The sequence below is a fragment of the Anthonomus grandis genome, chromosome 9 (assembly GCF_022605725.1).
Source record: "Anthonomus grandis grandis chromosome 9, icAntGran1.3, whole genome shotgun sequence".
In the NCBI taxonomy this organism is placed as follows: domain Eukaryota; kingdom Metazoa; phylum Arthropoda; class Insecta; order Coleoptera; family Curculionidae; genus Anthonomus; species Anthonomus grandis.
The window spans coordinates 3487879-3513603 of record NC_065554.1 but is presented as its reverse complement, the minus strand read 5'-3'; the positions used below and the strand labels follow the sequence as shown (position 1 = coordinate 3513603).

General features: G+C 33.8%; 1 protein-coding gene and 1 long non-coding RNA gene across 3 annotated transcripts in view; one reads left to right on the top strand and one right to left on the bottom strand.

Annotated features, from left to right (window-relative positions):
* Positions 1–25725, bottom strand: part of LOC126740739 (failed axon connections) — a 224499-nt gene that overhangs the window by 119412 nt on the left and 79362 nt on the right. The window lies entirely within an intron of this gene.
* On the top strand, positions 17418–19467 carry LOC126740766 (uncharacterized). The gene is made up of 2 exons (XR_007661996.1): positions 17418–17666; positions 18727–19467. It is a non-coding gene; the product is annotated as an uncharacterized LOC126740766 (long non-coding RNA).

The window sequence follows — 25725 nt, the reverse complement described above, 5'->3', positions numbered from 1 at the left end:
CTCAGAAATTTAAGGAAATCGAAACCATGTCTAATCTAATAACAAAAAAAAAAAAAGATGGCGCTTGAATAGTCAAGACGTGGTGTTTGTCGCTCTTCAAAAATCCTCCTAATTAGTGGTTTTAAAGGTTTTTTTTTAAAACATAAGTGATATTAGGGGTAAAGAGTAACCTCTTTTGACGACTGACCTGTTTTTGTGTAGTGTGTGTTTTGTTTTGTGCCAGTTTTCTTGGTTTTTTTAGCCAACATCGCTTCCCGCCAAAATATGGGTTTGTCAACAACTGACGTAAGAGAGATAAAATCCATTATCTCTAGTGTTTTCACGATAAATTTCTATCGGATGTTGCAGAAAAAGTAGCAGCATTAATAGGAGAAAAGTTCGAAAAACAGCTCGAATCCCAAAACAAAGAAATATCAACCCTAAAAACTGGATTACGTCAGCTACAGGACGAAAACAATCAACTCCGGTCCCAGATAGAGAATCAAGAACAAATCATGCGCAGCAACAATATTCGGATTTTTGGTTTAAAAGCTGAACAACACGAAAACATCCGAGAAAATGTATTATCCCTGCTAAATAATAAACTTAATTTACATATCAATACCACCGAATTAAAGAAATGCTACAGAATTTCGCAAAGAATTCCTGGACGTAAACCGCCAGCAGTGCTTGTGCGGTTTTCAAATGATGATGGTTCGATCGGCGGTACTTAAAAATAGAAAAATGCTTAAAAACACTGGTGTTTTCATTAAAGAAGATCTGACTAAGACACGGCTGACTTTATTAAATCAAGCAACGGACCTTTTTTCTAACAAATGTGCGTGGGTGTCAAATGGCAACATTTATGTCAAAGCAAGTGATGGTTCCGTTCATCGTGTGAGTTCTGAACGTGATTTAGTGGGGCTCAAAAATAGGCGTGCATAGTACATGTGAATAAAATGACAGGTACTTTCGTAATTATTTGGTTGCTCAAAACTCTTGTTCTTGGATAACTTTGCGACAAACTAACTTCCTAAACTTCTTAGTTACCTTTTTTTTCTTTTAACTCTTTTTTTTTATAATCTTTGTTACATATAGTTTTTTTTCCATAACATCATTCTATTCAAACGCACTATTTAAGTTTTTTTTTCTTTTATTTTTGTTTTTACTTATTTACTCGGGTTCTAATATATACATTAATTTATGTCCTTGGTAAAGGTTTCACATATAAACTGTAGGTCGCTGTTGGCTCATTTTGATGATTTTTCTGCGGAATACTGTTCAGGGGATTTTAACCTTATTGCAAGTACAGTCATGGCTGACTCGCGATATTGATAGTGATGCTGTACGCATCCCTAATTACCAACTAATAAGAAATGATCGACAAAATTATAGAGGTGGCGGTATTGTTGCCTTTGTTCAGAGCAGATTAACTTATGAAATTCTTTTGTCTGAAATGTATAAATTTTTAGAAAGCCTTTGGTTAAAAATTAATATTGATGGTGAACCGCATATTTTTGGAATAATTTATAGACCTCAAAATTCTAATATTCAAAGGTTTTTCTTAACATTAGAGGAAACACTAATTGATATGTTTTCTAGTTTTAACCATATAACCTGCCTCGGGGACTATAATATTGATGTTTCAAAAGCTTATGATAACCATGCACGCCAATTAATATCTTTGTGTGAGACTTTTAATCTAAAGCAGGTTATAGCTGAGCCGACTCGTATTTTTAATGGCACCAGCTCTTATCTATCATGGACCTTATTTTTACTAACTAACTCGTCTATTATGGACCTTATTTTTACTAATCAGCTAAATATTTTAAAAACTGGCATTATTAACTCTACGTTTTCCGATCACTTTGGCATTTTCTTTGAATTTAATAGTATGGTGCCTAAAGTCGTGGACCTATAGACCCCTAAAAAATATAAACTTAGATAACTTCCAGGCCGATCTAGAGGCCATTCCATTTCATCTTATATATGATTATCAATCTATTGACGACAAAGTAAAATTTTTAAATACCAAACTAATAAAATTGTTTGATACCCATGCTCCTGTTAAAACATTTACAGTGCGAAAAAAGAGAAACTCTCCTTAGTTGATAGACAATATAAAACTTCTTCAAAAACTAAGAGATAAAGCTCTAAAAGATTTCAAAACAAGTAAATTGCCTGCAAAGTGGGAGCATTACAAGCAATTTAGGAACTATACCACCACAGCCGTTAGAGCAGAAAAAAAAACAGGGAGTTATAATGATATATGTTCTATTTTATCTAACATTAAATCCAAAGCATTTGGTATTGACAATCTTAATATAACATTAATTCATATGTGCTGCCCTTTTATAATACCTTTTATATTGCATATAATTAATAAATGCATTAAAAGCAGCTATTTTTTCCCAAATGTTGGAAAAAGGCCTTTGTGATGCCATTGCCAAAGGTAAATAATCCAATAGATTTTAATCAGTTTAGATCCATTAGTACTCTGCCTACATTTTCAAAAATTCTTGAAAGAATCTTAGACACTAAAATCCGAAATTTTTTAAATGCCAATGATATTTTGCTCCTTAAACAGTCTGGGTTTAGAAAGAACTTCAGTTGTGCTTCAGCAATGGCGGATGTTATTGATGACATCATAAGATCTAGGGATGATGGTATGATTTCTGTCCTTGTTCTATTGGACTATACGAAAGCCTTTGATTTTGTTAATCACGAAATTTTAAAGTCTATATTTCACTATATAGGTTTTTCTGATAAAGCTATTCATTTCATTAATTCTAATTTAAGCGGTAGGGTGCAGCGAGTCAAGATAGAGGAAAATGTATCTGAACCCTTGGAAGTTGATAATGGCGTGCCTCAGGGTGGTATTTTAGGACCCTTATTTTTTATTATTTATACTTTTAGAATTTATTTTTATTTAAAAAAACTGCCTTTACCATTTTTATGCCGACGATGCTCAGTTGTATTACTTTTTTCTGCCAGAAGATGCTAAAAATACGGAAGCAAAAATTAATCAAGACTTACAAGCCATATGTGATATTTCTTCAAAGCATTTTCTAAAATTAAATCCTTCTAAGTCGTCTGTAATGTTTATTGGTAATAAGCAAAAAATTAACCATATTTTAAACAGCAACAACTATTAATATTAAGATGGGTGATGCTAATATTCCTGTGGTAGATAATTGCAAAAGTTTGGGCTTAATAGTGGATAGTGATTTGCGATTTCATCAACGTTTCTAATTTTCTAAAAAAAGGGTATTTTGCTTTAAAATTAATTTACTTGCATAGGCATTATCTAAGTGAAGATATTAAAAAGATGTTGTGTGACTCTTTAGTGCTGTCACAATGCAATTATTGCGATGTTGTTTACGGTTTGTGCCTAGACTATAATGACAGGTGCCGATTGCAAAAGCTTCAGAACTCATGTATTCGCCTAATTTTTGGCATACGCAGACATAATCGCGTTTCCTATAGACTTTCCGAGCTGGGGTGGTTAAATATGCAAAATCGTAGGGTTGCTCATTCACTTACTTTTTTTTATAAAATTCTTAAATACCGTAGTCCACCTTACCTATACCTTAAGATTACTTTTAGAAATGATGTTCACCATTTGGGCTTAAGAAGAAACACAATTCATATTTCAAGACATAAGACTCAATTATTTAAAAGGTCCTTTTCCTATAATTTTGCATATCAGATGAACTCTTTGGGCATAAATTTTGAGTTGGGTTTGGTGTCTGTTCAGACTTTTCGCAGGGGAATGATGGTGCGTCTGATGAGTCAGCAGCTGTCTGCGTAAAATACTGAAGGGTCAATATTGTTAGTTTGGGTATGGGTGGAGACTGAAAATTTGTGTTTAGTGTGGGTAACTAATGTGCGAGTTTTTCTTTTTTTTTTTTGTGAGAGGTACTATGTTAATGTTAATGTTCTAAATTTTTTGGGTAGGTGTGTATAATTAAACTTAGTCTGTTACAAGCATTTCTACATTTTTTTTTCTAGTTAGTTTTTTTAAGTTTAGGCCACAATGTTAAAGACCAGAATCTGCCTTGGCAGAATTCTGAATTTGTCGGCCTTTTATTTGCATAAAATAATAAATGTGTATTTCTTTATCTTTTTTTTATGTAGTTATGTTGAGTTTGCAAATAAAAAATATTTATTATTATTATTATTATATCTCTACGTTTTTTCGAAACCAATCATGGACAAAACGAGGGAAATTCAGCGCATAGCGCAATAAGTACAGCTCTTTCTCAAGTTGGTGATATTTTTGTTCCTAGCCAACTTCATCCTATATTCGAACTTGCCAGACGAAAAAATCTCTACAAAGTCATGCCAATGGGTTGGAAAGACTTTCTAGATTTTAAGGTTATCTCAAAATTATTACGATTTTTGACAGTCCATATCAGTCATGAAGGAAAAAAATTAATTGGACCGACGTTATGGAGCTAAGGGTGAACAAAAAAGAAGCTACGAAGATATTTTTTAAATATAGCCACTTTGACTCAAGGTATGACTTTATAGAATTAAAGCGATTGGAGACCAAAGTAGGTGATATTAAAGTTGGTAATTTGAACAGCGCTCCACTAAAGATAACAAAGAAAAAATACGATGATCTTACTTCGCTATGTAAAGGGGATACTCCTGTTATAAGGCTTCCCGAATTCTAAAACTTTTACTACAATCTGTCTCACGAAAATTAGTTTGTATTTGAAATACTGAATTTTTTTTTTCTGCTGTTTGTTTCGTAGTTTTAGTTTTTCTGTTTATAATCAAGCTATTTAGTTAAAATACATCATAATATTATTATGTCAAAGAGTTTTATTGTCAACTGTCCTATCTGGAAAAAGTCGAAAAAAAATCATACAAACTGACGCAAGTGGTAATTTTTCGAAAAATCTGGGAAACTAAAGACTTTTTCCACAACTTTTGTATGAAATAACCTTACTCGTAAAACATACTTTTACATATGTATCAAAATGAAAACTTCACTCTAGACAATTTTTCAGTATGTCTGGAAAACATTACACCTATTTTCGTTTTTTCAATTCAAATTTACAAAATGACACTTACGACACTCTGTGTGGAAGGCGACGATAAAAATCTCTGCAACTGCATTCAGCCATACATATCGTCTTCTAAAGATTTCAATGGATTATGTTAATCTATACTAATTAAGCACTCAGGCCTCTGTTTTTATTTATGAGTCAATGTCTCCGATTTCCTAGACATTCGTATATTATTATTTTCTTTGCAGCTGTTACGCCTATTGTACGGTTCAATGGGCTTGGTACCGGTACTGGGACCATCACACTAAAATCTTTTAAAGTGAAAGAATATATTTTGCCTCTCGTTTTTTTTGTGAAGTAATTTATCAATTTGGCAACAGCTTTTTGCATTGTTAAGAAGAATTAAAAAGAAGTTTAATAAAATGCCCACCTACTATGTTAAAACATATAAAATTTAAGCCTATTCAAAATTTCTTTAAAGTCAAGCCACGACGCTACATGCCGTTCTGGTATATTACGAGCAGTAAATAAATTTTATTAGTTGCTTTCTCTTATTAAAAATGAATTATGGACGGGCTCTTTTTACCTTTGATGACACTAGTTCGGGTTTTGTTGAAGTCCTGTACATACCTGAAACAAAACAAAATTATTAGGCACACTGCTTATATTACTTTCATAGATATTTAAGGATAAAAGACATAAGTTATCGAATGAAATAACCATGCATAATTTAACATGACTAACGCTAATATTGTTTATAACTTCAAAATTTATGGTAATGGAAGGAAATAAAGTAGGCAATCAATTTTCAAGGACTCGATCGCCAACGCATAAACAAGCCGAGGAGGAAAAGGTGCGGTGGTGCCCTCGACGACCAGACACATCCAGCAGATAATAAATGAACAACGCCCGCAATAATTTTCTTTTTTTGTCATGTCAATATGGAGGGCACACGCAAACATCTATTTTAACACGTTATGGGTATATAGGTGTTGGGTCAGAAACTTAATTAGCCTGAATAAATATTAATTATAAATTGGCACTGAATCGAATTTTCTACAAGAACTTCACTGAAAAGGTTAATAACCTTACGACTCATTTTCTTCACACTGATAACATTCACTAACGCAGTATGAAAGAAATCTGCGGATGTCTAAATTCCGAGTTAAAAACGTTGTTTGGTTTTTATGGCCACACATGGCAGTTTGCTGTTCAGCGACTATCTTAATGACTTGGTTGAAAAAGTGTTTGAATTTTCAATAGTCTATTGCAAAAAAATTACGTACTAAAATTACGTAAAAATAGTGTACATTTTGGCGGTTTACAGATCCACTTCTGAAAGTTGTGATCTTTTTTGGAGAAATTCGAATTTTTATTGTCACACCTATCAGTCAATGCTAATATTGTTGTTTCTAGTGTTTTTAACATAGACTTTCTGAACCAGTACAGTGTACAGTAATCATACCATGTCATTGTGCAATATTTTGCGGTCCTTTATTTTGAGCATGCATGTTGATCAACCGACACGCATCACAGATCATTCATTCTCTACTCGCGATTATGTTTACTCAAATTTGGGCAATGGTAGTATTATTTATCATTGAACAAATGCAATTAAACACTAAAAGTTATGAAAGTATACTTCTTTTTTGGTAACTAAGGTCGCAAGTTGCAAACATTACTACAGAGTGGTGTTTAAATCACAAGACAATAAATTGATATTTTTGCGGTCACAGTAACACCAGTTCGCTTTTCTCGATCAATAATAGCAATACTGTAAATTTGATTAGTTTTCTTTAAATGTTTTTTTACTCTTGTGACTGTAAAAACAAGGTTTGTTTTTTTATACTAAACATAGTCGCAGTAAGGCATGAGAAAACCTCTACAGACAGATACAGACTAGACTATATTGCCGAGATAATTACTCTTACTGTATTCTATTATAATATTTCCCATATTGCAACGCATTTGTGTTCAAGTTTGGCAAATAAAATAATATTGAACTTTGTTATAAGTATTAGTTCACTTTTATGTTTAATAACTACAACTACAACTACTTTTGAAAGCCCAAATGGTTTAACATTTTGAGTCTAATAACCTTTTTTCCGTCAGTGAGTTTGGATTTCGAAACAACCAGCTCAGCAGTAAACCACCTGGCAGGGAATATTCTGGAAGGCTTTGAGGATTTCTCTGAACACGTTTGCCTCTTTTCTATATCTCACCAAAGCATCTGATTGTGTATCACACAGTATTCTAGAAAAACTGAGTTTCTACAATGTTCATGGCAATTCAGTTTCATTGATTGCCTCATATCTTTTAAATAGATTTCAATGCGTCTCTTTAACAAGATTGTTTCTCTATACTCCTTTACGATTTAGGGCTCTATAGGGATCAGGACTAGGTGATCTTGCATTTTGCCAACAGTTGTGGTTTATTCGCTGATGACACCACATACTACCAAAGTTATCATGCATCTGAGGCATTGGTCTCGAAAATCCAGAAAGACACATATTTAGGGGTTCTGGTGCAATAAGTTATCCCTCTATATGTTAGAATTACAGATCACGAACGTTACATTTATGAAGATACTGAATGACTGATTGGCGAACTGAGCTGAGGAGGTTACATTTCTTGGGATCCAGGGCTCACTTGGGAAAATGATACCATTCATCTCTCTAAAAAGCTATGTCATAACTTCTTTTTGTTTCAAAATTTTGTGAAAGTGGCTTTAAGGCAGACTGTTCCAATGACTTATTATGGATACTTACATATGCCATCTTGTCATGGCAAAGTATGGACAGCAAATGTCCGAATCAAAACAATGCGTTCGAGACAAAACAGTCCACCCTGAAAATCTTCAAAAATAAATTGTTTCGCTAAAAACGACCGAATACGTCGAATTTAAAATTGAGGGAGACATTTATTGACAGAAATTGCATTTATCTGACAGTATCCGCTCACCCCCCAGAGCCCCCATGTCAATTTTTTTAAATGGGAATTGGGGTCGAGTTATACTTTGAATTACAGGTATTTATTCTCTACATAGCCCTATTCATATAAAAAATAAACCTTATTTTAAATGAGAAAAATAGAAGTACCTAACACCTATTTTATTAAATGTTAAAAATGATCTCCGTTGACACCCAGACAAAAATAACATTTTTGTTCAAAACTTTTGCGCACACGAGTCAGCAGCTTTGTGGCAACGACTTTGGTTATATACCTTATGTAAAATCGAAAGGGGTAAGATCTGGAAATCTAGCAGGCCATTCTACGGTATCTCTCCGGCAGCCGTCCAGAGCCGAAAAACTTCGTGCAATAAATGACGTATGGCAGCAGCATAATGTGACGGTGCCCCATCTTGTTAAAACATCAGTTCATTTTCTAGGTTATCATCTTTTACAAGTAACTTAGTTATTCTGGGATTCATGGCGTCCTGCAGAAGTTTCAAGTAATTTTCAGCATTAAGATTTGTATTAATAAAAAAGGTCCAACAATATGATCTACCAGGATACAAGCCTTTTAACGTCGCTGCATATGAGTTTCTCGAAATAAATGGGGATTAGTGTCGCTCCAATATCGACACTTCTGTTTATTGACTTCACCATGTAAATAAAAAGAGCGTTCGTCCGAGTAACAAACAGTATATGCCAGATGCAGAAGCAATTTTTCGAGCAGATGTATTAAGTTCCATCTCAACTTGACCCAACACTGTAATTTCTACCACTTCATTTCTCACTGGATGCTGAACTTATTTTTTCTATTTTGTACTTTAGCAATAACACCTCTACAAAAGGACAAAGCGCTCCAAAAAATTTTGCTCGTGACGTCACGCGTTTGGGCCATGCACTTCAGGTTGATTTTCGGGTGAATTCAGCTGTTGACAGTTTAGTTTGAAGGCTGGCTTCAACGCTGCCAGACTTTGCAGATTGTCGTGAACGTTAGGATGATCTATTACTATCTTAAAATAATCAAATCTATATCTTTAACTGCTCTTACTTTACAATAATTTAGTTAAAAAAGAGTGCATCCTTATTTCTCTTTTTATAATTTAAACTTCCATTTTTTCAAATTTTATCATTTATTTAATACCTTGCTACTTGCCAATAGGAGTTCTTTCTATATAAATCTGACGACGGCGCAACTACTAGTTGCGCCACCTGATGAAACGAGAGGTTAGGTTGTTTATATTTATGTTCTGTGGTTGCCGGTATTTCTGATGAGATCCGCAGTAAACATTAGCTAATTTTTGTGTTTTTTTCTAAAATCGGAACTGTTTATTTCCGCGAAACGTGTATGTTATATTTATGTAAAATCTTCGCGTACTTTGAAATCGCAAAATCGTATTTTCGGACTAGAAAAATCCTCGGAGAAACTGGTTCTCCGGCGCACCGGCCGGGCGACGCCGCGGTTTTATTTGTTTATATCAGATTTTAATACTTTAGTTCGTGTTTAATTTAATGTTTTTCTCCTATCTCTCCCTCGGCTTGTAGTTAATACCAGAGTTTAAATATGCCTCAAAAGTGCTGTGTTCCGGGTTGTAACGGAAACTATAAAAACGGACCTAAAGTGCATGTCTTAAGTTTTCTTAAGGATATAAATCTAAGGCGAAAATGGGTAAAAGCCATACACAGAGATGACTTTGAGCCCACAAACACCAAAGTATGTGAAGCTCATTTTCTAGCTTCACATACTTTAGTATAATAAAGAGTACTTAAGTTCAAGATTCCAACACAGGTAAAATTTGTACAAAATAATTACTAAAACCACGGCTAAAAGAAGACTGTACACCATCTATTTTTTTAAATTGCCCTAGTTATTTGTCAAAAACTATAAAAATACTGCCAAGTAAAGATGAAAGGATTAAAAATATTGACGAGTTGAATTTAGCAAAAGCCCTTGAATTAAGCAAAATTGACTTGGCGAGCATGAGAAACAAAATAATTTTGACAGTTTTGAAGAGTTTATTGAAAAATGTTCTGCTTTTAAACTACCGAAAGATACTGCTCACAGTGAGTCTCAAGACAGCAAAAAGCTAACAATTTTTAAAATTTAATACACACCTGGTCCATGCATTAATTGGGCAATTGTTTTTAATTTAAATGTTATTAGGATATGAATATTATATGAAACTTTTTATATAGCGAGCCAGTTTGTGTTTTAACATCAAAATTTAAAACTCCATATACTTCCCATAGTTTAGATGATTTGTATGCATGACTTGAAGCAATAGACCTTACTATTATTACCCTGCCTTTGGAGGAAAATGTTACCAATAATGACAACCCCGACTGTGACTTAAATCCAAATGCTGCTACCGAGACTGCTACCAATACCCTTGGCAATACTATTCTCAGTCATGTCAAACCATCAAATGACATAAATAAAATGAAATGTGTGTTCGATTTTGTGTCAAACATACTAAAAAGTTTTAAAAACATTGAAGACAACAAAATAGTGCATGCTTTAGATTTTATTTGTGAACAATTAGCTTTGCTTATAACTGCAAAGGAAAGGTACAGATATTCAAGTATGTAGTACAATAATTTTGACTTCTATAATCTATACTATTAGTCCTCATGCATACAAGTATTTAAGAGGTTATGGATACCTATTTTTACCACATCCTCAAACTATAATGGGTATTTATAACAAACACATAACCGATCCCCACATAGATGAAAAAAAAAATGTTTTTAACTTATGCCCCAAATGTGTTTAGTTTACTAAAGGATCATGAGAGATTTGTGACACTACTTTTTGATGAAATTCATATTGACCCTTACATGGACTATAAAGGCGGTAATATCACTGGAACATCAGTAAATAATAAGTCTCTAGCTTCCTCGGCATTGACTTTTATGATTACAAGTGTGTGTTCCAGCTTTAAGGAAGTAGTTCACATAGCTCCCATCTCCAAAATTACATCAGACATACTTCATAATTTTATTAAGACAATTATTGAAAATTTCGAGGAGATTGGGTACATAGTTTTTTGTGTTACAAGTGATAATAATGCCATTAACGGGAAAGCCATGAGTCATTTTTTAACTGCAGACCAACTTAGCATTGTTTATTCTCATCCCATAGATAATCAGAGACCATTATTTTACCTATTTGACACAGTTCACTTACTTAAATGTGTATTTAATAATTGGCTTAACTCTAAACCAGACCAAAAATTTTATTTTCCTGATTTTGACACTTTGAAAAAAAAATGTGCTTCTTTTGCTGCAATTAAAGAATTACATGAACTGGAGTATGATAAGCTTTTTAAGCTTTTAAAGTAAATATATGTATTTATGTGTATATAATAACATTTTTTACTACTTAATGATATAAAAAAAGTATTATAAATACCTAAATACATATGTTGAATTTTGGCGCAGATGTAGGGGAGTTGGGAGTCTGCATTTAATATTACACCATAATATTTAATCTGACATTCAACCAGAACTAAAACATACCTTTGAATGTTTCCTGAACTCTATTCTATTCCTAGCATTTTTTAAAATAGGCCAAATATTGAGATATTAGCATATGAAATCCCTTGGTTTTTAAAAATCGGTGGCCCACATCGATGACGTCACGCGCCAAGCACTAAGGCCTTGTCTTTGAGTGGGTGTTGACTTTAGCCTGTTTCTTAAAACTTCCTCATCAAATTCATTACATATGGGCGATTTCCCCTTCTATCTAGATGATTACCATTAAAAGCACGTGCTGCTGGTCTAGCAGACTTATTTTGTTAATAATAAAGACCCACCAACTCAACTCTTTCTTAAAGTGCATAAACCATTGTTATCTACTATCAATATACAGTGCATCCCAAAAGTTACGTCTAAATTCATTTAAAATACAGGGGTGTGTCCGAAAAAAAAAACGCTCGTACCCGTCGATTTTTATTTCAAGTTGCGCATTTTTGTACGTGAAGTTTGTATATGCAGGGTTGCTCAAAAATAAATTACGACCATCAACTTAATTTTTTCAAATGAAAGCACCTTTTTTTATTTCATTTTTGAATTTCGCGTGGAATTCTACGTATGTTTCATGCATCATGTCCTATACCTAAAGTCAACAGTTATCGAAAAAAAGACGATTCATGTAACAAATAAAAAAATAACAAAAATTAAATTAAATGTTCAAAATGGTTGCCATTCACGGCTTGACAATATCCAAGGCGATCAATAAAGTCTCGTTGCACATTTTCAATCATTTCCGGAGTTATGGCGCGTACTTCTCTGCGAATTCTCTCTTTCAAGTCGTCTAGATTATTTGGCCTATTAACAAATATCTTCGACTTGAGGTTCGACCCACAAAAAAAGTCCATTGGTGTTAGGTTAGGCGACCTAGCAGGCCATTTGATGGGTCCTCTCCTTCCTATCCACTGATTGGGAAAGGTTTCATCCAAAAATGTACGCACAGTGGCAGCATAGTGCGGAGGAGCTTGCTGGAAAATTAGTTCTTCGTCAGGGTAGTCTGGGTCCAATGGATATGGACATAAAGCTAGTAATGCTGGAACTAATTCAAATTGGAGAAAATCGAGATACACTTGTTCTGTTAAAATCTGTTCAAAGAAAAAGGGACCTATTACTCTTCCGCGGACTATTCCACACCACACATTTAGTTTTTGAGGGTGCTGGGTGTTTACCTCCATCATCCAATGCGGATTTTCTGTTGCCCAAGATCGACAATTTTGTCTGTTCACACTACCATTCAAACAGAACGTAGCTTCATCGGAAAAAATATTTGTTACTAAATTATTATTTAGATTGCACATATTTTGTAAGCGTTCACAAAACTCATTTCGCCTATCGAAATCGTCATCAAATAACTCTTGCACAGGAATAACTTTGTAGGGGTGATATTTGTGCTTTTTAACTATTCGGTGAATTATAGATTTCGCCATGTGTACATTTGCACCAATCTGCGACAGAGGAGTGCATGGATTTTCTTCCAAAGAAAGCAAAACGTCAAGTTGCTCATTTTCATCTCGAGCAGGACGACCAGGGGCCGTATTTTTGAAACCATTCGACTTTGATTCGCATACGAAATTAGAGGATTTCGCACGAAAAATCGATATTCGCATTTTCGACCGCTTCGTATGCGAACTTTTTCGCATGCGGTGGATCGAATGGGTATATACCATTCGAATTTCAAGTTCGTGTGCGATTCTGCCACTTGTCTTGTTTTGATTTTAAACTAGCTTTGTTTTTTTTTTAATTTGTGAGTTGGTTAAGTATTTTCGTAGTGTTTTTTTATTGTTTATTGAAAAAAAAATAGCAATAATCAAATGGCAAGATTAAACAATCTTGTGCAAAGAAACGTGGTCGATGCACTGGAAGAGACTAAAACTCTGGCAGATAGAAGGAATAGGATGTACTCTTCATTTCTTGACCCATTTGAAATGTATGCAGATGCTTAATTTAATAAATTATATAAATTAAGCAAGCCTATTACGATAGAATGATTAAGCATATTACGATGATGTGATCTTTATGTGCTCCTGAGACTGTGTAATCTATCCACTAGTTTTATATAAGGCTTGTGCAGTTTTAGCCGAAAAATTTTAGGTGAAATTGCCCGACTTTAATTCCGGGTGCTCTTCCATAAATGAAATTAGTTCTTTCTTTCGCTCACTCGACACAAAACCGCAATATTTTTTATTTTTTGAATTCATTAAAAAAAAAGTCAATTCGCAAAAACCCAAGAAACGCCATGAAAAAACCTCAAAATTCCTTGATGTTTTTAAACTTAAATTTTAGGTTAGGTTAAAAAATCGTTATCGTCTTCATCCCGGTTGACACGGCCTCCAATAGCACTCGACTTTGCTACGTTGCCACTACATTTCATGTTCGCATGCGAATGAAATATCGAATGCTGTTCAAAAATGCACTTTTTAATTCGTGTGCGAATTTTGCCGCTCGACTTTGTTCGCATTCGAAGATTCTCGCATGGTTTCGAAAATACGGCCCCAGATTTCGGCAGATCTCTAACATGACCGAATTCTCTACATTTAGCCTGTATTCTACTCACCACCTTTTTACATATCGGAGGACGATCAGGATGGATTTCATTGAATAATTGAGCAGCTTCTCCTTGAGTACGTGTTCTACCACCAAACCCAACCATGCACAGAATTTCTATTTTTTCTCGTTCCGTTAACTTTACTATTGTGAAAACCGCAACTTTGCTCGTACACTTCACACTTGACAATATCTGTTTGGCGTACAACTGTCATACAGTTTCTATGAAAATTCACGGTCACCAGCCAATAATAAAAAAACACGAATGAATGGAATTTTGCTCTGTATAAAAATGCTCAGAGATAAGGTGACTCGTAAGGTGAAGTTCAATAATAATGTTTGGTTGTCTTTTTTTCGATAACTGTTGACTTTAGGTATAGAACATGCTGCATGAAACATACGTAGAATTCCACGTGAAATTCAAAAATGAAATAAAAAAGGTGCTTTCATTTGAAAAATTTAAGTTGATGGTCGTAATTTATTTTTGAGCAACCCTGTATATACAAACTTCACGTACAAAAGTGCGCAACTTGAAATAAAAATCGACGGCTCCGAGCCTTTTTTTTTTACAACTCCCTGAATTTTAAATGAATTCAGACATAACTTTTGGGATGCACTGTATATATTGTGTGTATATAGTGCACTGTGTATATAGTGTTATATACTATCAATATCAACAGTACTATAATAGTACTATATACTACTATTATAGACCAGATGTTTTTGTCAAAATAATTTGAATTTTCGAAAAATGTCTTTTTTCATAATTAGAGATAACATTTGGACAATTAAAAAAAAGTAAAATTTATGCAGGCAACAAAATTGCAAGATTTAAACTTTTGAAGAATGTCAGCCGGGTTTATTCATATTTCTTGAAAATGAATTGATAAAATAAAAATAGAACTATGTAGAGAATAAAACTACCTTTAATTCAAGTTTTTAATTCGTATCACTCAATCCATATTTCCATTAAAAAAATTGACAGAGGGTGAGGATATGACCTCAGAGTAACGCCATTTTTGTTAATAAATGTTCCCCTCAATATTAAATTTGACGTATTCGGCAGTTTTTGTCTAAACAATTAATTTTCCAAGATTTTCAGGGTGGATCAGGTGGTGTTTTGTCTCGAACTAGTTTATTAGAGACCTGGGTCGTCAGAGGTTCATATCTCTGGAAAACCTTACCTTGCCATATATCTGGAATGTCTATTGTACATCTTCATCTCGATAGAACCCATCAGGACATTTATGATTATCCTACAAGGAATAATGAGGGTCTGGTACCGGACTTTAGCCGCCTTGAGAGGACCAGATATATACCTATATACCTTTTAAATCGCATAATAAAATATTAAATCCTAAGTCTTGTCTATGTATTAAAGTAGTGTACCTATGTAAGTTGTTAGTTAGTTAGGATTTGACTTGTAAAAATGATGGGTTTCTAGACATGTATTATTACCAATAAACTTGATTGATTTTGTCTTGCCTAAAAAATATGAAAGAGAAAAATCAGCAAGAATATAAATCTAAATAATGTTCAATAAACGAAAACAAAACACAAGAACTTTAAATATTTTAAATTAAATTAATGGAGCAAAGTATCAAAACCAGCGCCAACATAACTTAATTAACAGTGAACTCCGCCCATTTAAGAAATATTACTATGTATTATCTTTTTTCTTTTTCCTTTATTAAATAAATAATTATTAATATTAAACTTTAATGTCATCAATTATGCCTTCGATAAAAATTAAATATCGAGTTTTTTAAAAGGTTTTATTATTCAAAAAATTAATGTCGAGCTTAATGCCTTTACCCACATTCAATTCATACTCGCTTCTCACCAAAGTACCCCCTTTTCGTTTAACTACCCCTTAAAAGATATTTACTCTATCTTGACGCGTTTTTGGTATGGCAATTTCCGGCATGTCCCGTCTTTTAAACCTTACTCCTGATTAGACACTAATGCAAACAAGCTTGCTTACTTAAGAAAAAGTGGTGGAGCGTCTCTATAAAACTTTTCGAGTTTTTGATCCGATGAGTATGTTTGTTTTGTAATCGAATTTTCATGAAACTCTTTTTTTTTTCTTTTTTTTATTTATTCTGGAGAAAATAAATATCCATCTAACAAATTTGTTTCTAATTAGTTTTTTCTAATTAAAAAAAAAAGAATTTACAATATTATTCTGATCAAGTCTAGGAGAAGATAGGAGAAATTATCAATACGTTTTCTTGCATGTGTTTAATAAAGTCCCGATACAACTCTGGAATGTCTTTATTACTAAGGCTAAAAACACACGAGGCGGTTTGCAAGCGGTTTGCGCCGCGACGGCGACCGGTGGACCGCCGCTCGACTTAAAACACACGCGACGGCTTTCGCAACTACGAACGGCGCGAAAAATTACAAGATCAGTTTGATGTTGCCAAGGTTTGCGTACAGTTCACAGTTTTTTATTTATCGTGAGCAAAATGGACTCCGACAGTAAAGATGATTTTTTATTTTTGTTGGCGGCATCGGCACTGGCATTACGCAAAAAACCAAAAAAAAAAAAATAGAACGAAACGTAAGCTATGGATACATCCCATAGTTATGGAAAGAAACAAGAAGGGATATTTTAATACCATCTATAAGGAGATTTGTGAAGATCCAGAAAATTTAATTTAATTTCACCAGAATGTCAAAGGAATCATACCAGGAGTTACTTTTATTGATCCAAGAGCCATGTACAAAAGCTAATACCAAAGGAAAAATTATCATCACGCATATCCCAAATCGCTGGCCTCAATTGAACCTCAGTAATTAAGTTTTCTATGTTGAATCCCTGGTTTCCATAATAAATGAACAATTTTCAACACTGCACAAAAAAAAACGCACCAAAAAGCCCTACGTGTGGTTTGCAACACAGAAGATAAGTAAATGATGTGCCGCGGTAGTGCCGCTAAAGCAATAAAAACCAAGCGGCGTGCCGGCGGCCCATGGTATCGAGCAGGGTACGCGCGACGGACGCCGCGTTTTATGGGATTAGGCGGCGCCGTCTGTTTCAAAGCTCACAAGTCCCATAAACGAGGCGTCGAGCTCGACCACGGCGCGACAACCGTCGCGGCGCAAACCGCTTGCAAACCGCCTCGTGTGTTTTTAGCCTAAGGGTAAAAACACACGAGGCGGTTTGCAAGCGGTTTGCGCCGCGACGGCGGCCGGTGGACCGCCGCTCGACTTAAAACACACGCGACGGCTTTTGCAACTACGAACGGCACGAAAAATTACAAGATCAGTTTGATGTTGCCAAGCTTTGCGTACAGTTTACAGTTTTTTATTTATCGTGAGCAAAATGGACTCCGACAGTGAAGATGATTTTTTATTTTTGTTGGCGGCATCGGCACTGGCATTACGCAAAAAACAAAAAAAAAAATAGAACGAAACGTAAGCTATGGATACATCCCATAGTTATGGAAAGAAACAAGAAAGGATATTTCAATATCATCTATAAGGAGATTTGTGAAGATCCGGAAATTTTTTTAAATTTCACCAGAATGTCAAAGGAATCATACCAGGAGTTACTTTTATTGATACAAGAGCCATGTACAAAAGCTAATACCATTATGAGAGATAGCATATCAGTGCAAGAAAAGCTTTTGATAACTTTAAGGTAGGTGATGAATTTATACCTATTTCTACAATTTTTGTCTTTATTAAATTATTGGTTATACCCCGTTTGCCTGCCTAATGAGGATTTAGTTACCTACTCCACATCTACTCGAAATAGTATTAACTCAATGGAAGTCTTAAAAAAACGCCTAAAAATGAACTAGATATAGATATAATATATTTAAACACAAACAAAAACAAACAAAAAAAACTAAATTAAACTTATATGCCTATAAACTCATATGCTCTGAACCATCAAGAGAATATGGTGAGAATTGGGATTCGGGTGGCGCAACTCGTTGTAGCCCAGAAGGCCCTGGCTGATTCTGAAGGTGTGGTGTTGAAGTTGGTTGATGTTGTGGTAGTGAATTCTGTGGAGGCAATGAATGTGTATACCATGATGGTGGTTCAACGTGGGGTTGGAAGTGACTAGGTGGTTCGGAGAATGTAGTAGCATGATGTTGGTGTGGAGGTGGACAAATATGCCTATTTAATAAAGCCATCAATTCCATTCTGACCAACAACTTGTTATCAACTGGAATTTTTTTAAAAAATGGCAACAATGACAACAAAAAATGCTTGTCATCATCCACACTTTCTTTTTCTTTCATCAGTTTTCCTTTTTGAATATCGGTGTGTGTTTAAAGAGCTTCACACAAAACTGTTTCTACCGAATCATTTTTTTTCTTCTTAATGCGCTCTTCACCATAATGCTGTTGCTGTTGCCTTTTTCGGGATTCCCGCTTGGTTGTATTTGGTTGATCTGGTGGCTCTATCGATGCATCTTCATCTGTACCCTTCTGAGGCGTGGCTGCAGTCTCATCATCTGTGGCTGCCAATTCATGTGTTGCATCGAGCGAACTCTCTGTTGCCCTTCTTTGGACCACATCCGACAAAAATGAGAGCTGTTGGGCAAACATATATGGGGTTTTTCCTTTCCGGCCTTGCCCAGATTTGCCTTTACTTTCGGAAAGGTGTTTGGAATATCTGTCCCTGACATTTTTCCATTTTTTTTTGTAGCATAGGACCTAAAAAATTACCGAAATTTTATGTTTTTTCAGGTACCTAGCAACTGGTTGTTCATTTGTGGATTTGCTCTATGCATTTAGAATTGGAAAATCTACAGCAAGTTTGATTGTTCAAGAAGTTTGTAAAGCACTATGGGCGCATGTTAGGCAAATGGCTTTTCCAGTTTTAAATGCCGAAAAGTGGATGGAAATCGCTGAGGGATTCAAGAAACATTCCAATTTTCCGAACTGCATAGGTGCGATTGATGGCAAACACATTAGACTGATACAGCCATCTAATAGTGGTTCTATGTTTTATAATTATAAAAATTATTTCGATGGTACTATTTGCAATGTGTGATAGAAGGAGATGCTACTACAGATTATCCTTTTGTTATAGTAGATGGTGAAGCATTTCCTCTATTAGAAAATTTGCTGAGACCTTATGGTGGATCAAACTTATCTTACAACAAAAAAATTTTTAATTATAGATTATCCAGAGCTCGACGGTACATTGAATGTGCTTTTGGTATATTAGCTAATAAATGGCGCATTTTTCATCTAGCTGAAGACATAATTAAAGCCTGTTGTGTTCTTCATAATTTTGTAAGAGTCAGAGATGGAAACCGTTGCGATAACATTGAAGCAGGAACAACGCATGACAATTTGACAGTTGATTCATTTAGCAAAGGGAATCCAAGAGCATTAAATGGCCGAGATAAATTTGCAAATTATTTTGTTAATATTTATCCACTAGAGTGGCAAAACGAATCAATATAAACTATATGTATATTATATCATTATTATTAAAATAAACGTACCTACTTATAGCATATAATATGTACATACTTATAATTTTTTTTTTCCTCAACAGAAGCAGCTGCTATTATACAGAGTGAAATGTGACATACGAGGGCGGTTCAGTAAGTCTTTAAAAACCAAAAAGTTAATCTTTAAATCCAAAATTCAAAAATTATAAATTATTTGTATATTATTATTAAAAACGTTAATTAAATCGCAACAGTGTATTTTTTTGGCTGTTACTTTTAGACAGGTCAAAACGGAGTCCACCGAGTCCATGTAATAAATATTAAAAGTACTCAATAAAACCTTTTAAATGAGGTAACAAAAGATTTCTATTTAATGCATTTATTCAAGATGGCGCTTATGTGTTATTTTGACATTTAGAACTGTCGTTTTTATGTCAAAATAAAATAGTGACGCATTTATTTTCGTACACTGATTTTTACCTATTCAAAAACCATAAAAATGTAAAACGTTAAAATAAAAAAAAAAACTTTTTTATTAGACCGCCATTTTGAAACGAGTTAAGATATGGGTCTAATATTTCAGGGTTATAAAGTACTCATTGAGGCCTTTAAAATGAGGTACCACACGACCCCCCTTTCTATTTAAAATTTTTTCTTAAGATGTCGCCCAGCCGCCATCTTGGAATTTACAACTACCTAGTTTACAGTGAAAAATAGTATCTATAGACCAATTTACTTATGCCAAGTTTCAAAAATTTTTTTTGACCCGTTCAAAAAATAAATGGGGGGGGGACTTCAAAGAAAAGCACTGTATAAAACTTTTAGGCTTTAAATCCATTGATTATTAATAATATTAAGAAGTGTAAAGTGATGTATGTGAGCACCTTTGTGTGTATATGGCATTTTATAATGTTATATAGCGTGCTATATGACAATTTCAAGCACATTTGTGCTGCTTGGACATGGACCTAACTATATTATTATTTTATCTGAGTTACCTTTAACGTTGATTGAGAAAATGGGAAATATTGAGAATGTATACCATATTCTCAATCAACGCCTTTAAGGAATCGCCGAATATTTTGGTTCAATCCATAAAAGCAAAATACACCCGTGCACCACCGGTAGACCACGTCGCGAACGTGTTAAATATCTGTATTTTTTATAATTTGCATTGGTATTAACAATCGAATTATTATTATTATCATCATTAATACACTTTTACCACACTGCCCTAAATAAAAGTATACATAATTTGTTAACACACACATATTTAGAGGCCTTATTGCGGCCCGGCACGAAAAACAACCAACAAATCGCCGAATGACGGCACTGACGCCACCGTCAAGACGCCGTTCTTTGTTCTCTCGAAAATTGGGCTCAACAGAAATTCCTGTTACGAAGCTTTATTTTCAGTTTCAGGAATTTCCAACGGTAAAGCAGAAATATAGTTTGGAGGGAACGAAATATATAGAAAGAGAAAATATTATCTCATCAAGTGGAGCCTTTGAGCCAAATTGTAACACATAAGAAAAAAAACAGTATTCATCAGTTTCAAGGCAACTGTTCAGTAACCCACTTACAACTACAATAAATGAGCCCTGAGTGACGCCAAGTAACAGGGTCAAATTTCATTATCCGTTTCTTCGAGCCAGACGAGAATACTGGAGATTGTTCTCCCACGGCTATTTATACTGCCTCTTTTCATTAGCCACTGATACGAATTATACGTTACACATCAAAAGGGATAAATTAAGGCATAAATGATTCCTTATTGTTGACACCATGCAGCAAGCCCTCATATGTGCGGCTTTAGTTCGCGTACATCTGACTCATTTCTCATTCGTGTGGATGATGGTAATCTATACAGTGAATAATGTGCACATGCACGTTAAAATTTGTTTGATAATTTTCTGATAATACCAGCAAAGTTTTTATGAGAAAAATTTGATGAGACCCAAGAATCACTTAATTTTATGTGGTTATTTTTTTTAATGTTATGTGCCAATAAATAGCCGTGTTTAATTACGCATATCTTATCTATGAAAGTGCTGATCGTTCTATCCAAACAGAAAAATTAGATATTTATAATAGCCAACAGTTATTTGTCATTTTAAATTAGATTTAAAGTAATAAAACAATTAAGTAAATAATACCAATAGATATTTTCGTTACTTTGAAACGTGTATACTCCAAATTTTCTAATAATGGACAAGTTCATCGCCATAATGTGCTTTATTAGAGTTAAGGGAACTATACTGTATTTCAAATAGGTAGAGAGTAATAAAATTAAAATTTCGGAGAGTTTTGATCATCCATGGGCATAGGTAAACTTAGTACCTAGTTAATAAATAAAGCGGAAAAAGGTAGATTAGGTAGATTACAGATTAGCATATTTAATATAATGATTTGGCAGGTAATGTAAACTTCGCTTGCCATTTGCTTCTCCTGGTGGATGGAAATAAATAAATAGGGCTGGTAATAAAAACACAGAGTACAAATATTACTTCAAAAATGATTAACATGGTAGTATTTGCTATTACGCCGTAGTGTTAAATACAGGTTGGTTAAAAAGTAAGGAATAAATTAAATATTTCGAAAAATTGTTTTTTTGTAGAAATCGCTCGGGCCCGTCGATTTTATTTTTATTTTCGAGGCATTTTTTGCGAAAAAAAATTATTCAGGGTGTCTCAAAAAAGCTTTGATATATTTTTTTCAAATATTAACACTATGATATGGATATAATAACTGATCCTTTAAAATAGTCCATACCGTCATATGATTGACATGTAGCTGCAGACCAATTTTACTAGTACTGGTGTCAATTAAATTAAGTACTGCTTCTTCCAATTTCATTTCTTCCAGTCATTTCTGCATTTGAATAATTTGCCATTTTGATAAAATGGATCAAAATTGCACAAAAAAGGTTCTACCTTAAAGGAGGTAAGAACTGACAATCAACCAACAATTAGCAGACATTTAACGGATTAATACAGATTAATAGGTTAATACATTATTTAAAAGGTTAATTAAAAAATAAAAAGGGTTAAAAGGTTAAGTAAACAGTGGTGTACCATATTTTTCATCAAAAATATTTAGTTTAAACCTTACACGAACGTCACTGGTACAAATAAAAAAAAAATGAGTGAAGTTCAGAAAATGCCTTTTAATGCCTAGGGAATGCATACCAAATTTTATTAAAATATCTACAGGAGTTTTACAGGTATTATAAAAAAAACATATATTTTTCTTCAATCTTTACCACCCGGTATCTCAAAAGTTACGCGTTTTAGGACATACATTCATATAAAGTTTTTTTCTTAAAATTTACCCAAGAATCAGCCCCTGAATTTTTTCGCATCTATTTATTTACACCCTGTATTTTGATGTCAAAGTTAATTTGATTTTGTGACAGCCGCGTCAACAAAATCGTTCTTTCAAAATGCCGCATTATCTCCTCAACAAAAAGATACTATACACTCGCCTCATGGATGGAGTTCCTATAAGAATCGCAGAAGAATTGGGCATTAGTAAAAATACCGTTTCCTTGGCTAAGGCAAAAATTGCAGAATATGGAGCTATTGTATGAAATTCAGGTTCTGGTCGACAAAAAATTTCAAACGACATTTAAGATAGAGAGTTAGTTAGCTTTCTAAGAAACAATACGTGTGAAACAGCAATAAAGGCGAAAGAAGACACGCATTTTCCTGGTTCTGCTAATACAGCTCGTAGTAGGATTAAATTAAAAGTTGCTCTGCAACAAATAAAATATTTTTGACTGAAGCAAACAAACAGAGAAGATTAGAATTTGTCCATCAACATGCACACCAAAGCAACATATGGGCAAGAGTAATATTTTCGGATGAAAAAACCTTTCAATCATGCAATAATGGCAAAATCCGCGTTCTAATACCAGATATGATGAAACATAAACACATTAGAGGACGTTTAGTAATCAATCATTAATCAAATAGGACGTTTTAGTATAAACGTTTGGGCCTAGAATAGTTTTAGAGGACTAGGCGTTTTGTCAAATAGTGCAGGGAAGGCTTAATGCCTTAGGATATTGCAGTATCCTGTACAATGTTATGATGCCATCGGTTGGTGTAGTCTATGGGCAAGATTTTATCTTCAAACATGATAATGCTCCTATACATACAGCCCGTATAGTTCAAAACTATTTAGACGAAAGACGAATTCAAGTTGTACCGTGGTCCTCGAAAGGCCCTGATGTCAACCCAATTGAAAACGTTTGGGGTAAAATGGCAAAATAGATGTATAAAGATAACTTTAGGCCTAGAAATCAGTATGAATCAGGCCTAAAGATAGATGACGCATGGAACCAAATAACCGAAGAATATACCAGAAACTTAATTTTAAGTATGCCGGTTGTCTGGCTTATCTGTCAATATTTATTTAGCCACTGGCGTTGACGTAAAAATCAGGGCCGTATTTAGATTTAATAAAATTTGTGACAGCCCTGAATTCACCATGGCAATGACAGATAGCATACGAACGCTAACGTCGACCATATTTGTTTCATACAAATTATAGCGCATGCGCCATTTTTTACGAAGCAAAGGTGCCAAATTTCAAACTAATAAATAGGTTTTAATATACTTCTGATAGTTTCGTCCATTTACATTTAATTACTTAAGTTGTTTAATTGTGATTTTTGTATGAAAATTTGTGGATGAAAAAGGAGGTTAGCTCCCGAGTACTGACTGTCATCTTCCGGTCATTACCGGTTTATTAAATATGGATTTGTTAATGTAATTGTGTAAAAAAAATCAGAACATTATACTTAATTTAATTTTTTTATAAAAACCCTTTATTAATAAATATATATTTTTTTCACAATGAATTACATTTATAATTCGCTCTTAAGAATAAGAATAATATCTCTTAAGAGCGTTTAAGCTCCTGAATCTAATGTCACTTATGCCACGACGTTTGCAAGCTGTAATTGATAACAACGGTGCGCTTAATAAGTATTTGTATTCCATATTATCAAAAACGATAACATTAGTTAGTTCTGGTTTATTTATAAAATGTGTTCCATATAAATATAAATATCGAAAAATACAAATGTTTTGGATCAATATTATTATTTAAATATGGAATTATTAAGACTCCAAAAATTCATAAGCATACCACACCCAAGGAATGCGATTTACTATAATAGACCAGGAGACAATTCCCTACCTAAATTTTGATGTCCCATCAGTTTTTTTTCGGCACGACGATACATATTCATATAATATTTTTGTCATGTGTTAAACTTAAATCCTGTATTTAGTCGTTTTCTTTTTGAAAAATTAATTTTTTTGTTTTGGTGTTCTTACTCTAATCAATGTATTTTTCCATCTGCTATTAAAGTCCGGCAAATTCACCCAAGATTTTTCAGCTAAAACATCCTATTCCTTCTATCTGCCAGAGTTTTAATCTCTTCCAGTGCATCGACGACACCTCTTTGCACAAGATTGTTTAATCTTGCCATTTGATTATAGTTGTTTTTTTTTTCAATAAAGTAGTAAAATCAAATTGAAAATCGCACAAGAACTTTGAAATTCGAATGGTATATACCCATTCGAGACACCGCATGCGAAAAAGTTTGCATACGATGCAGTCAAAAATACGAATATCAATTCGTCGAATCAAATTCAAATGGTTTCAAAAATACGGCCCCAGTAACATAGGCGGTAATTTGTTTTTCCATTACTTTTTCCAAAATTTTTGAAAGGGCTGATAAAATTGAAATTTATCTAAGTTCGCCATAATTTAAGGGATTATTATTTTTAGGATGTGGCAAAATAAAAGCAGACTTACAAGATTTTGAAAAGTAGGAGTTTAACAAACAACTATTTATGATATGGGTGATAAATGGTATTATAAATGGACAAACAAGAATTATTAATGTTGTGTTTAAATTATCAGGCCCAAACGCCTTAGATTTAAGTTTAATAATTAAAGTTCATACTAAATTTTCATCGACTGGTGTAAAAAAAAATAATGGTGGAAAAATAACTTCTGATTAGATGTATAGAAATTGAAGGTTTGTCGGAGTATACTCAAATAAGAGTATACTTGATATTTCACCCAAATGCATTTAATTTTCAATTCGAGATGAACCCAACCTTGTTTATTTTTTTTAATATTACGCAAACGTCGTTTTTAAAGTTAATTGCCTTCTTCTTATGGTAAAGTAATTTAAAATTCTTCTAAACAAATTAGCACTTGCTTGTGAGTTTTCGTGACATCCTCTTTAAATTGGTAAAAGTGT